Source organism: Aquarana catesbeiana, linkage group LG13, assembly GCF_042186555.1.
Source record: "Aquarana catesbeiana isolate 2022-GZ linkage group LG13, ASM4218655v1, whole genome shotgun sequence".
NCBI lineage: Eukaryota > Metazoa > Chordata > Amphibia > Anura > Ranidae > Aquarana > Aquarana catesbeiana.
Genome location: NC_133336.1, coordinates 67,258,648 through 67,270,970, shown reverse-complemented (window position 1 = coordinate 67,270,970; position 12,323 = coordinate 67,258,648). Strand labels below are relative to the sequence as shown.

Here is a 12,323-nt window from a genome sequence, read left to right as displayed (position 1 = left end):
GAACTAACTATTCTTTTTTTCTACTTATTAGAAATTAGGTTTTTTTTAGGCCTCCAAAGTAGAATAATGTGACATTTCTCCAAAACGCTACAGTAAAATGATTTCAAAAGAGGTGTGCATAGTGTATGGGATGTCCTGTATTAGGACTGATCATTCTTTTTTTCTACTTATTAGAAATTAGGTTGTTATAGGACTCCAAAGTCAAGTAACGTGACATATCTCCAAAATGCTACAGTAAAATGGTTTCAAATGAGGTGTGAATAGGGTATGGGACATCCTGTATTAAAACGGACCATTCTTTTTTTCTACTTATTATAAATGAAGACGTTATAGGACTCCAAAGTCCAGTAACGTGACATATCTCCAAAATGCTACAGTAAAATGGTTTCAAATGAGGTGAGAATAAGGTATGAGATGTCCTGTACTAGAACTGACCATTCTTTTTTTCTACTTATTACAAATGAGATCGTTACAGACCTCCAAAGTTGAATAATGTGACATATCTCCAAAATGCTACAGTAAAATGGTTTCAAATGAGGTGTGCATAGGGTATGAGATGTCCTGTACTAGAACTGACCATTCTTTTTTCTACTTATTACAAATGAGATTGTTATAGGCCTCCAAAGTTGAATAATGTGACATATCTCCAAAATGCTACAGTAAAATAGTTTCAAATGAGGTGTGCATAGGGTATGGGACGTCCTGTACTAGAACTAACCATTCTTTTTTTCTACTTATTGGAAATTAGTTATTTATACACCTCCAAAGTAGAATAATGTGACATTTCTCCAAAACGCTACAGTAAAATGTTTTCAAATGAGGTGTGCATCGTGTATGGGATGTCCTGTACTAGAACTAACCATTCTTTTTTTCTACTTATTAGAAATGAGGTCGTTATAGGACTCCAAAGTAGAATAACGTGACATATCTCCAAAATGCTACAGTAAAATGGTTTCAAATGAGGTGTGCATAGGGTATGAGATGTCCTGCACTAGAACTGGCCATTCTTTTTTTCTACTTATTACAAATGAGTTCGTTATAGGCCTCCAAAGTTGAATAATGTGACATATCTCCAAAATGCTACAGTAAAATGGTTTCAAATGAGGTGTGAATAGGGTATGGGACATCCTGTATTAGAACTGACCATTGTTTTTTTCTACTTATTAGAAATGAGGTCGTTATAGGCCTCCAAAGTCGAGTAACGTGACATATCTCGAAAATGCTACAGTAAAATGGTTTCAAAAGAGGTGTGCATAGAGTATGAGATGTCCTTTACTAGAACTGACCATTCTTGTTTCCTACTTATTACAAATGAGATCATTATAGGCCTCCAAAGTTGAATAATGTGACATATCTCCAAAATGCTACAGTAAAATGGTGTCCAATGAGGTGTGAATAGGGTATGGGACGTCCTGTACTAGAACTAACCATTCTTTTTTTCTACTTATTACAAATGAGATCGTTATAGGCCTCCAAAGTTGAATAATGTGACATATCTCCAAAATGCTACAGTAAAATGGTTTCAAATGAGGTGTGCATAGGCTATGGGACGTCCTGTATTAGAACTGACCATTCTTTTTTTTCTACTTATTGGAAATTAGTTATTTATACACCTCCAAAGTAGAATAATGTGACATTTCTCCAAAACGCTACAGTAAAATGATTTCAAAAGAGGTGTGCATAGTGTATGGGATGTCCTGTATTAGAACTGATTATTCTTTTTTTTCTACTTATTAGAAATGAGGTCGTTATAGGCTATATGGGACAATACAAGCTCTAAGGAGCAGGGCCCTCTGATTCCTACTGTATCAAATTGTATTGTATTTGTACTGTCTACCCTCAAGTTGTAAAGCGCTACGTAAACTGTTGGCGCTATATAAATACTGTATAATAATAATAATAATAATAATAATACAAGAGAACAAAAAAACATATGCAGTAAATGTATTTAGAAAGATACTTTATTTTGTGTGCTTGTGCTGTAAACATTTACATTAAACAATGTATCGAAATGTGACCTATAAAGAAAAAAACATTAGTCAAAGACAATGAGAGAGAGAGAGAGAGAGAGAGAGAGAGAGAGAGAGATATGCTTGTGCTGTAAACCTTTTCATAAAACAATGTATTGAGATGTGACCTATAAAGAAAAAATAAACGTTAGTCACAGACAATGTGAGTTCAAAAAAGAATGAAGATAAAAAGAGAGATAATTAAATTAAAAAATGAAAGAGATAGAGTGAGAGAGAGAAAAAGAAAGAAAGAGAGAAAGAAAAAGATAAATAAAAAAATAAAGAATGAAAGAGAGAGAATGAGAAAGAAATAAAGAAAAAGAAAGAGAGAGTGAGAGAAAGAAAGATAAATAAAGAATGAAAGAGAGAGAGACAGACAGACAGACAGAGAGAGAGAGAAAGAAGAGAGAAAGAAAAAGAAAGAAAGAATGAGGGAAAGAAAGAGAGAAATAATTAAATAAAGAATAAGAGAGAGAGAGTGAGAGAGAAACAAAAAGGGAGGATGAGAGAAAGAGAGAAGAAAAAATTATGCATGAAAGCATGAGAGCGCGAGAGAAACAAGAGAGAAATAATTAAGAATGGAAGAGAAAAACAGAGAGAGAAATAAATAGATAGATAGATAGATAGATAGATAGATAGATAGATAGATAGATAGATAGATAGATAGATAGATAGATAGATAGATAGATAGATAGATAGATAGATAGATAGATAGATAGATAGATAGGATCTAATTGTAAAATATGTATGGATGCTTATGTTTCCTATTGCCTTTTGTTCACAGACTTGCATTGTGGGCATGCAAAGTTGTGATTAATACTGAAAGAATATGCTTTAATTGGCTATTAATGAGATAGATAGATAGATAGATAGATAGATAGATAGATAGATAGATAGATAGATAGATAGATAGATAGATAGATAGATAGATAGATAGATAGATAGATAGATAGATAGCTAGATAGATAGATAGATAGATAGATTGTAAAAAATGCTTCTGTTACCTATTGCCTTTTGATCCCAGACATGCACAGCTGTAATTAAATACTGAACGTATATGGGATATTAATAAATAAGATGGGTTAGATGAGTGTATTTGCTCCTCAGCTCTCCCTATTATTGCTGATCATCCAATCTTCGTCTTCTTGCCATTTGCAGCTTCTCCAGCTCCCATCTGATTCCCCGGCTATTGCAGCCCTTTATGTTTAGTAAGGAGGGTGAGTCATAGAGCAGTGTGATGTTTCTGCAATTACCATAATCCTTGTAATAGGCGCACAGCTTTTTTTTTTGGGCGGCTGGCTTGACCGTGTATTTAGAAACCACGGCTGGCTTGACCACAGTGGGCTCTGGCGGCTGGCCATGGAGAGGCTGGGTAAGCAGGGCGGGCTGCAGGAGCAGCTTTGCTTTGGGCTGCTCCAGCTCCAGGACAAGTGGCCCGGCGGCCTTGGCCCAGTGTGTGTCCTATGGCCAGTCCGGACCTGGGTGGATCCATCCCGGCTGTCTCTCTTTGTGCACAATGCCACCTGTTCTGCTCCTCCAATGGCTGCACATCACTCAGGGAGGGAGGGGGGGTGGGCAGAGAGCTGACACCCACAGCTGCTGGACATCGGCATGGTCACCCATGGCTCCAGGGGGGGGGATCTGCCTGCACATTCTCCCTGCCCAGCGACTCTGCTGAGTGTGGAGAATGTCCCTGCTACACAACGCACCGCACCAGCCACCACCCGCCAGGGGGGAACCGATCCTCTGGGGGGGAACCAGTGGCTAGGGTTGCGCCCCTAGGTGGCAGTGCTCCCTATGCAGCTGTCTAGTTTGCCTAGTGGGAGAGCCGGCCCTGCCTGCATACAGCTATATATACACACACCTTCCTTCCTGTATAAAGAGACCTTCCTCCATCATCACTGACTGTAGATAGACATAATCTAAGGACTAAGATAAAAAAAACCTTCTGACTTTACAACTCCTTTTAATCTCCTCTTCTCAAGAGAGAATCATTTCTGTTCAGCTAATCTTTCCTCGTAACCTTCAGGGCCCCGTTGCAGGAAGTTGCAGTGGCAGCAATGGTAGGGGGGATGGGATCAGTGGCAGAGGTGGTGTTGATGAGGGGGCTGGGATCAAGACCACTGATGGTGATGGAGGGATGGGATCAGTCCAATGAGGGTGGTGGGGGGATGGGATCAGTGGCAGCAGTAGTGGTGAGGGGGGGTGGGATCAGTGGCAGCAGTAGTGGTGAGGGGGGATGGGATCAGTCCACTGATGATGGTAGGGGGTGGGATCAGTCCACTGATGATGGTAGGGGATGGGATCAGTCCGCTTGGGGTGGTGGGGGGAATGGGATCAGTGGCAGTGGTGGTGGGGGGATGGGATCAGTAGTGGTGGTGGGGGGATGGGATCAGTGGTGGTGGTGGGGATAGGGATGACATCACTGGTGGTGGTGGGATAGGGATGACATCAGTGGCGGTGGTGGGAATAGGGATGACAACAGTGGTGGTGGTGGGGATAGGGGTGACATCAGTGGCAGTGGTGATGAAGGGGTAGGGATGACATCAGTGGTGGAGATAGGGATAACACCAGTGGCAGTGGTAGGGATAGGGATGACAGTGCCTCCAGTGATGCCTCTCCTGACATGGGGTCTCCTCCACTTTCTCCAGTTCTCCAATATCCTTTTTGTGATCTGGTGCCCAAAATTGAACTTAATATTCTAGATGAGGTATTACTAATGATTTGTACAGGGGCAAAATAATCTCTCTCTCTCTCTCTCTCTCTCTCTCTCTCTCTCGTCCATACCTCTTTTAATACAAGAAAGGATTTTGCTCACTTTGGAAACTGCAGCATGGCATTGTATGGATATTCTGGGATGGGATCGCCTATGTGTCGTCCGTACTCCCAATCGATGTCCGTGTAGGTGGTTATGGACGTGGTTCACAATCCGCTGAGCAAGCCCTCTCTCTGCTGACAGCTTGAATGGCCTCAAAATCTCGTGGTTCCGTTATGGACGTTCAGTGTTCGCCATTAAAGGAAATAAAAGAAAAGAGGCCTCCCATAGTGTAATATGTAAAGATAAAACAATTTATTGAAAATGCCAAGTTGCCTCAAAAAAGTTAAAAACAAGCTTATCTGTATGTAGCCGTGTGTCAAACACACTCCTTGCATCACTTCTGGTCTCTCGAACTGCCGGCCAATCCCTACGCACGTTACGTCACAACACGTGACTTCATCAGGTATTCTATGGAAAAGTATCTTGTTCTATTTATATCGCTTCCTTTGTGTGAAATACCTGGTGTTCCTGCTAGTCCCTCTGCTTTCCTATTAGAAACTGACCACACTAAGCAGGAGGGCACACCATGGTATTTTCTCTAGCTTTGCTGGGAGCTCAGCCTGCTCTCCTCCAATGATCAGACTTGTCCTGACACCCCCCCCACCCCCTGTACAGCCATTCACTGGAGAGTTCAGTGTGCTGTTGCTTCTCCTCCCCCTAGCTCTTATACAGCTAAGAACAGGGATTACGTGTTCACTTATAAAAAAGGAAAGAAAAGGTATTTATAATTTTTTTATATATCTCATCACAAATGTTTTGTCTTTCATTTCAGTTTTAAAATGAATGGGATGTTTTACAAGGTGATCGTTTACAACCACTTTAAGTTTATAATCTACCAGAACACCCAGATCTCTTCTCCACCATGGACTCCATCAGTTGTACTTCCCCTATGAAGTATGACTTTACATTTGTCAACATTAAACCTCATTAGCCACACAGCTGCCCAATTCCGGGAGCTTAAGGTCATGTGACCGCCGTGATTGGCTGTCATGGTGGTCACATTATCGGGAATCGCCCATTAACAAGCAGCGATCGGGAGTTTTCTGTCAGCCGCTTTAACTGTTCTCGGCGCTTTCGGCACAGTGTTGTTTGCACGAATGCATGCAAATATGCGGCCGCTCGGCTCCAAAGCACGGCCGCTGAGAGGCTGCATATTTGCGTGTGGCCAATGCCAGAAAGTTAACTTAAATCATCTGCAGATCAACGCTCATCTCTTTGATCTGCAGGTGAATGAAGATTAGCTACAAAAGTAACAATGTTAATTTGCATCTTTCTATTTTGCGTCTGAGCCAGATGGCTTCTTTTTAACAGCAGCAGCTGCTAGAGCTGCTCTATGTACACAGCAACTCCCCACTTTGATCAATCATAGCCAAGAATTGCCGGGACTGGGAGGTTGGGGGTTGCAGGACAGAAGGACTGGACGTGCTACTCACGTCCTGTGAACTATTAGGACATTTTCTGGGGCCTGTGTGGCATGTCCAGTGTCCCAAACTAGTTGTTTGTTTGTTACCTTTTCAAAATGCATTCTTGTGAAAGTGCTTAAATACCTGTGTGTGACAATATTTGGTGGATTTTTTTACCTAAATAAAAATACTCTACTGTAAATATTTGGAATAAAATCTGTCTGGTCTCTCTTGTTAAAAATGTGGCCTAGTAAAAGCACTGAAAGCGGAGTTCCACCCAAAAGTGGAACCTCCGCTTATTTGCTTCCTCCCCCACCTCTGGTGCCACATTTGGCAACTTTCAGGGGGGAGGAGGGAACGGCGACCTGTTTTTGACAGGTACCTGTCCCCACTTCCAGGAGACAGCTCTGTGGCACCATCCCTCAGGAGATCAGCCCCGTCCTCCTTCCTCCGCCACCAGGCCAATTAGAAAGCACATGAAGGACTACCTTCCACCAGTTGCCCAACCTGAACACCCAAAAATGTATTATTGTTTTTGATTTAAAGCATTTTATTTACAGTCTTGCTGTCCCTGTTCACACCATCTTTGCTTGACCTGGGCAGTGACACCTAATGAGGAAAACATAACCCAAACAACTGAAAAAAGATAAAGTTCTAAACTTGAAATTTTCTTTCAATATAACATAAAAAATACTTGGGGGGGGGGTAAAATAGGTGAAGCTAGACCACTGTTTGGCTGCCAGCACTATCAAAGGTCATGTTTTCAATTTTTATCTTTGTTTCAGAGACTTCAGCCAAACACTCCTTGGTTAGGAAAAATGTAAATATATGAACATTGAAAAAGGGCAGCATGCAAAGGCAACTTTTTGTTAGGAACAAGCGACAAGTCCATTGGTTTTCTTCTGAAACCTTGCTTCCAGTGTGATGGATGCCTGTTAAAGCCAACATGTGTGAAACCAGGTCCACCTTCTTAGGACAGTAGAGAGCATTTTTGCATTAGGTGTTCCCCCTTCAACTATGCCTACAGGCCAGTAGATCCAGCCACCATCTATACCCTAGAGTGGGGTGTTTTGTACCATCTCTTGGATGGTGGAATAGATCCTCATTATATTCTCCCCTTGGATCGGGGATGAGGGGAACGTCCCCCTTGAAGCCACCACAAATTTCCTTCTCTTTATCACCAGCACCACCAATCCTTTTTCTCACAGCCAACACCACAACCCTACTTCTTCTCCTCTTCCTTCTCTTACCTTTTCTCTGCCTCTGCTCCACAGGAATGGAGGCAATAGGCAAAGGGTCTTTCTGGAAGTTAGTGTATAGGAGGTTTTCATTTTCCTTCTGGTCTGAAAATGATTATAGGCAGGGCCGGTACAAGGCAGGGGTGGAAGGGGCGGATGCCCTGGGCGGGACAATTCACTAGAGGAAGGTGGGGCGCAGGTGGTGCCTGGACTGTACACACAGGCTGCGCTAGAATACTGCACTGTCGGTCAGATGCAACAATGTGCCGAGTGCACTCCTGCACCCGGCACAAGCCTAGAACGAGCCCTTCAGTTCACTTCCCTGTCAGATGGAGCAATCCCTGCCCAACAGGCGTTTCCTAGTCCCGTCCCGGGGTGACGTCACTGAGAGGCCGGCTGGGAGGCGGGAATGAAGAGGAGCATAGATTGCTGAGTGCGGGGTGTAGCAAGATTGCAGTGACAGAACGTAATTTCCGTTTTAAAATCTGACGGGTCGCCTAATCTGATGAAACACCAGAGCTGCGAGTGTGATCTAGAGGAGGAGGAGAAACCATGCAATAGAAAGCCATCTGCAGATGAATTTGTTAAGTCCTTTTTGGGGGGGGCTGGATCTGCACTGGAATCGGATCGCATGGGTGTTCTCACCCATGCGATCCGATTCCTGTCCGAATCCACAGTTCACACTGCAATCTACAAACCAATCTGGGGGTGTCATTAACATTGTATTGACACCTGCAGTGGTTCGCAGAGGGCAGTTTGAACTGCCTGCGGGAGAGATGCAATGCGGGAACCGGCGCTGGAATCGCACTGGTTCTCACATCGCTACAGTGTGAAATTAGGCTTAGGGTTTTGGGTGCATGCCCCCGCCTGCCTATTCCTATGTGATTTTTACACAGTGGGACTCTGTCAGCAGATCCCGGCCAATGATTCATGGCTGGAACCTATTGACTGGCAGTGTCCAATAACAACCCAGAGCCCTGTGTTGACAATCAACACAGGGCTCTGTACAGAGGGAATGTTTGTTTTCAAAGCAGGGAAAATAAACAAATTAGTCTATGGGAAAAATCCGTACACAGTACACACATTACACATTGTTAGGCACACAATTAACCCCTCAGCTATTGTCATTAGTACAGTGTCGGTGCATATTAATAGCACTGATCAGTGTATAAGTCTACATTCAGGACCTAGGCGTTCGAGTTCCTTTTGGGCAACAGGCATCCTGTAATTTTGTCGTGATTTGTCGGGGGACAATTGCCACAAAATCGCACCATGATTGGGGTGCCTTTGAAAGTAATGGGATCGCAAGCATGTCTGTGCGGCGATTTGGGAATTGCTGGCAGAATCACTGCGATTCCACCCACGATCCGGAACGCCTAGGTGTGAACTGAGCTTTATTGTCACTGGTGATGTCAGTAGCAGTTAGCCAGTTCCCACAAAGTGTCAGTTACAGTTAGCATCACTATCACAGTCCCACTATAAGTCACATAAGGGGGGGGGGGGCGCAGTTTGCCATCTTCGCCCTGGGCACCGGATGACCTTGTCCTGGCACTGATTATAGGCTTTTTATCATCGACTTTTCTCACTGAGATGCGGCTCCCATCCAGTTATTTGGTGCATAGTCATGTGAATCCTCATACATGTGGTACCCAAATGGTTGGTACTTTTACCACAGGTGATATGCTTGATATGCTGCAGGCAGAGACTGCAGACCACAGCTGTGATGTTGGCAGCAGATAAATTGAAGAAAGACCCACACTACAGAGCTCTTTCAATTTGCTGCCTATTGAAGTACTCAAGTATTCTCCTGGCACTAGTCAATTTCTATCAAACACATACCTGAAGTCCATGTTTTTAATGCTTTAGGAAAAATTTTGTATATGGGGATAGGGCAGAAAGTTCAGGGCATGGGGAGTTGTGGTTTTGTAATGTTTTAATGCACCTTTTTTTGACATTTTATTACATTTTTATTTAACCGCCAAATGAGCCCAGCTACATTCGCTCATCACTAATATTATTCAAGAGCCTGCGTGACTAAATGCAATTTGAATAGTTACACCGTAGCATCACACAATTTTGGGTGCAAATCTGAAAATGATTGCACCAAGATATTATACTTAGTTTGTAATGTGTATATCAAGCCTAATACCAGACACCAAGCAAACATATATGTAGCACAGACCCTTTTGGATGGTCCCGCTGTTAAGCCAGGTTCTGATCCTTTGATGGTACCAGGCATGGGGTATTTTCAGCCATGTGCATCAAATTGCACTCAGTCCTCACACATTAATCAGGCAGATAATGTTTTTATTTGGTTTTTTAGAACTGGGATACTGATTGGGAAAAAACTTTGGGATACTGAGAACTAAACTTGAAGGAGGGCACTATCTTGCAATGGTTAACTGACATAACGCAGAGTCTTCTACTGTATACAGAAAGTAACAATAACTCAGCACAGGGGGCTTCCACTATGGACACAGCCGGGCAGCAGCTCTAGAACAGTCCCTCTATAAAAAGGGGTGCAAAGGCAAAAGTCCCTCTCCCAAGATTTCCCTTAGGCCTACTAACTGTGTCACAGGCAATCTGAAGGCTTTCCTCCTGCTTCAGCTGACACTGGCACAAACGTATCCCAGAAAGATCCTTTGGATGTTGCCTGGGTGTTCCTGTGACTTTGAGGTGATCCTTCAGCTCCTTGGTGAGCTAGAATCATCCAGGATTTGCTAAAGCTTCTCGGAGCCTTGCAAGGTTCAACAGCACTTCCAGGCTGAGTATCTCTCCAGCAAGAAAAATACTCTACTACTATCTGCTCCAACCCCTATATACCGCTCTCAGTCCCCTGCTGGTCACTTTCCTGACCAGGGATTGGCTGAGGCTGTACAGTATACAGGACCAGCTCAGATTCTACCCTCTCCACCTACTACGGTATGTTCCAGAGATCTCTGGAAAGACGGGGAGACAGGCAAGCCTGCAGCAACAAAACCCAGAGTAGGCAAAAAGCAACCCACAAACTCCACTGGCTAAATTTACCTTTTATGCCCTGTACACACGGTCGGACTTTCTGACGGAATCGGAGCTTGTTGTCGGAAATTCCGACCATGTGTGGGCTCCATCTGACTTTTTTCATCGGAATTTCCGACACACAAAGTTTGAGAGCAGGCTATAAAATTTTCCCACAACAAAATCTGTTCGCGTAAATTCCGACCGTGTGTGGACAATTCCGACACACAAAGTGCCACGCATGCTCAGAATAAATTAAGAGAGGAAAGCTATTGGCTACTGCCCCGTTTATAGTCCCGACGTATGTGTTTTACATCACCTCAGAAAAAATCCATGGATTTTGTTGTCGGAATGTCCGATCAATGTCCGATCATGTGTACAGGGCATTACTTATCTCACTAGCACCTAACTAGGTCTCCAATTTACAAGCCGACCTCAGTGTACTGTCTAATTGGGAACCTAAGTGGCAAATGAGGTTTGATGTTGATAAATGTAAAGTTATGCACTTGGGGGGCTAAGAATATGCATGCATCATACATATTAGGGGGAGTACAATTGGGAGAATCAATGACGGAGAAGGTTCTGGGGGTTTTGGTAGATCATAATCTCAATAATAGCATGTAATGCCAAGCTGCGGTTTTCAAAGCGAGCAAAGTCCTTTCTTGTATTAAGAGAGATATGGACTCTAGAAAGAGATGTCATTTTGCCCCAAATCATTATTAAAACCTCATCTGGAATATGCAGTTCAGTTTTTGGGCACCAGTTCTCAAAAAGGATATCGGGGAACTGGAGAGAGTGCAGAGAAGGGCAACCAAACTGATAAAAGGCATGGAGGAGCTCAGCTATGAGGAAAGATTAGAGGAACTGAATTTATTCCCTCTTGAGAAGAGGAGATTAAGGGGGGATATGATCAACGTGTACAAATACATAAGTGGTCCATATAGTGAACTTGGTGTTGAGTTAACACTTTAGGTCATCACGGAGGACAAGGGGGCACGCTTTACGTCTAGAAGGAAAAAAAATTAATCTCCAAATACAGAAAGGTTTCTTCACAGTAAGGCTGTGAAAATGTGGAATAGACTCCCTCCAGAGGTGGTTCTGGCAAGCTCAGTAGATTGCTTTAAAAAAGGCCTGGATTCTTTCCTAAATGTACATAATATAACTGAGTACTGACATTTGTAGGTTGATCCAGGGAAAATCCAATTTTCCTCTCGGGGGATCAGGAAGGTATTTTTTCCCCTGCTATAGCAAATTGGATCATGTTTTTCTGGGGTTTTTCGCCTTCCTCTGGATCAACTGTGGGTATAGGATTGTGTATATGGGATTGTATTTTTTATTTTTTTTGGTTGAACTAGATTGACTTGTGTCTTTATTTAACCTTACCATGTAACTATGCATGAAGTGTGAATATCTCCTAAACCATGAAGGTTTAGGAGATATTCATAGTACCTACAGGTAAGCCTTCTTATAGGCTTACCTGTAGATACAAGTTTACAGAATGGGTTTTACACCCTCTTTAAACTTGATCATTGTGGGTTAGGTAGATTGAAGAATTTATTTAACTGCAGCTGTGCTGCTGTTAATATCCCCTATATAAAATTCAATAAAGACCCAGCACATCTCTCACTTTTTGCACCCCCTACGCACTCCCCCACCCTCTTCCTGATTTTGCAACAGTTTCCGTTCACAAAACAAGCTTTTTTTCTGTATATGTATCTGTTTTGCTTGAGAAAGTTGTTGCTGTGTGAAATGTGTACTTCTTCGGGAGGTCCAGCTGGTGGTGCTCTGTGTCCAGCTTAACATTCTAATTTGTCCTATGTGTCTGCATCCAGCAGAAAAAAGTATCATGTACAGTACT

The 12,323-nt window shown here is 43.0% G+C and overlaps 1 protein-coding gene across 1 annotated transcript in view; it reads right to left on the bottom strand.

Moving 5' to 3' along the window:
* LOC141117403 (potassium channel, subfamily K, member 16-like) overlaps positions 1–5,436 on the bottom strand; it is a 165,774-nt gene extending 160,338 nt beyond the window's left edge. Inside the window, exon 1 of the mRNA XM_073610256.1 lies at positions 4,828–5,436. The gene's annotated coding sequence lies outside the window, so the exon portion shown is untranslated. The remainder of the gene's footprint in view (positions 1–4,827) is intronic.
* Between the last annotated feature and the right edge of the window lie 6,887 nt (positions 5,437–12,323).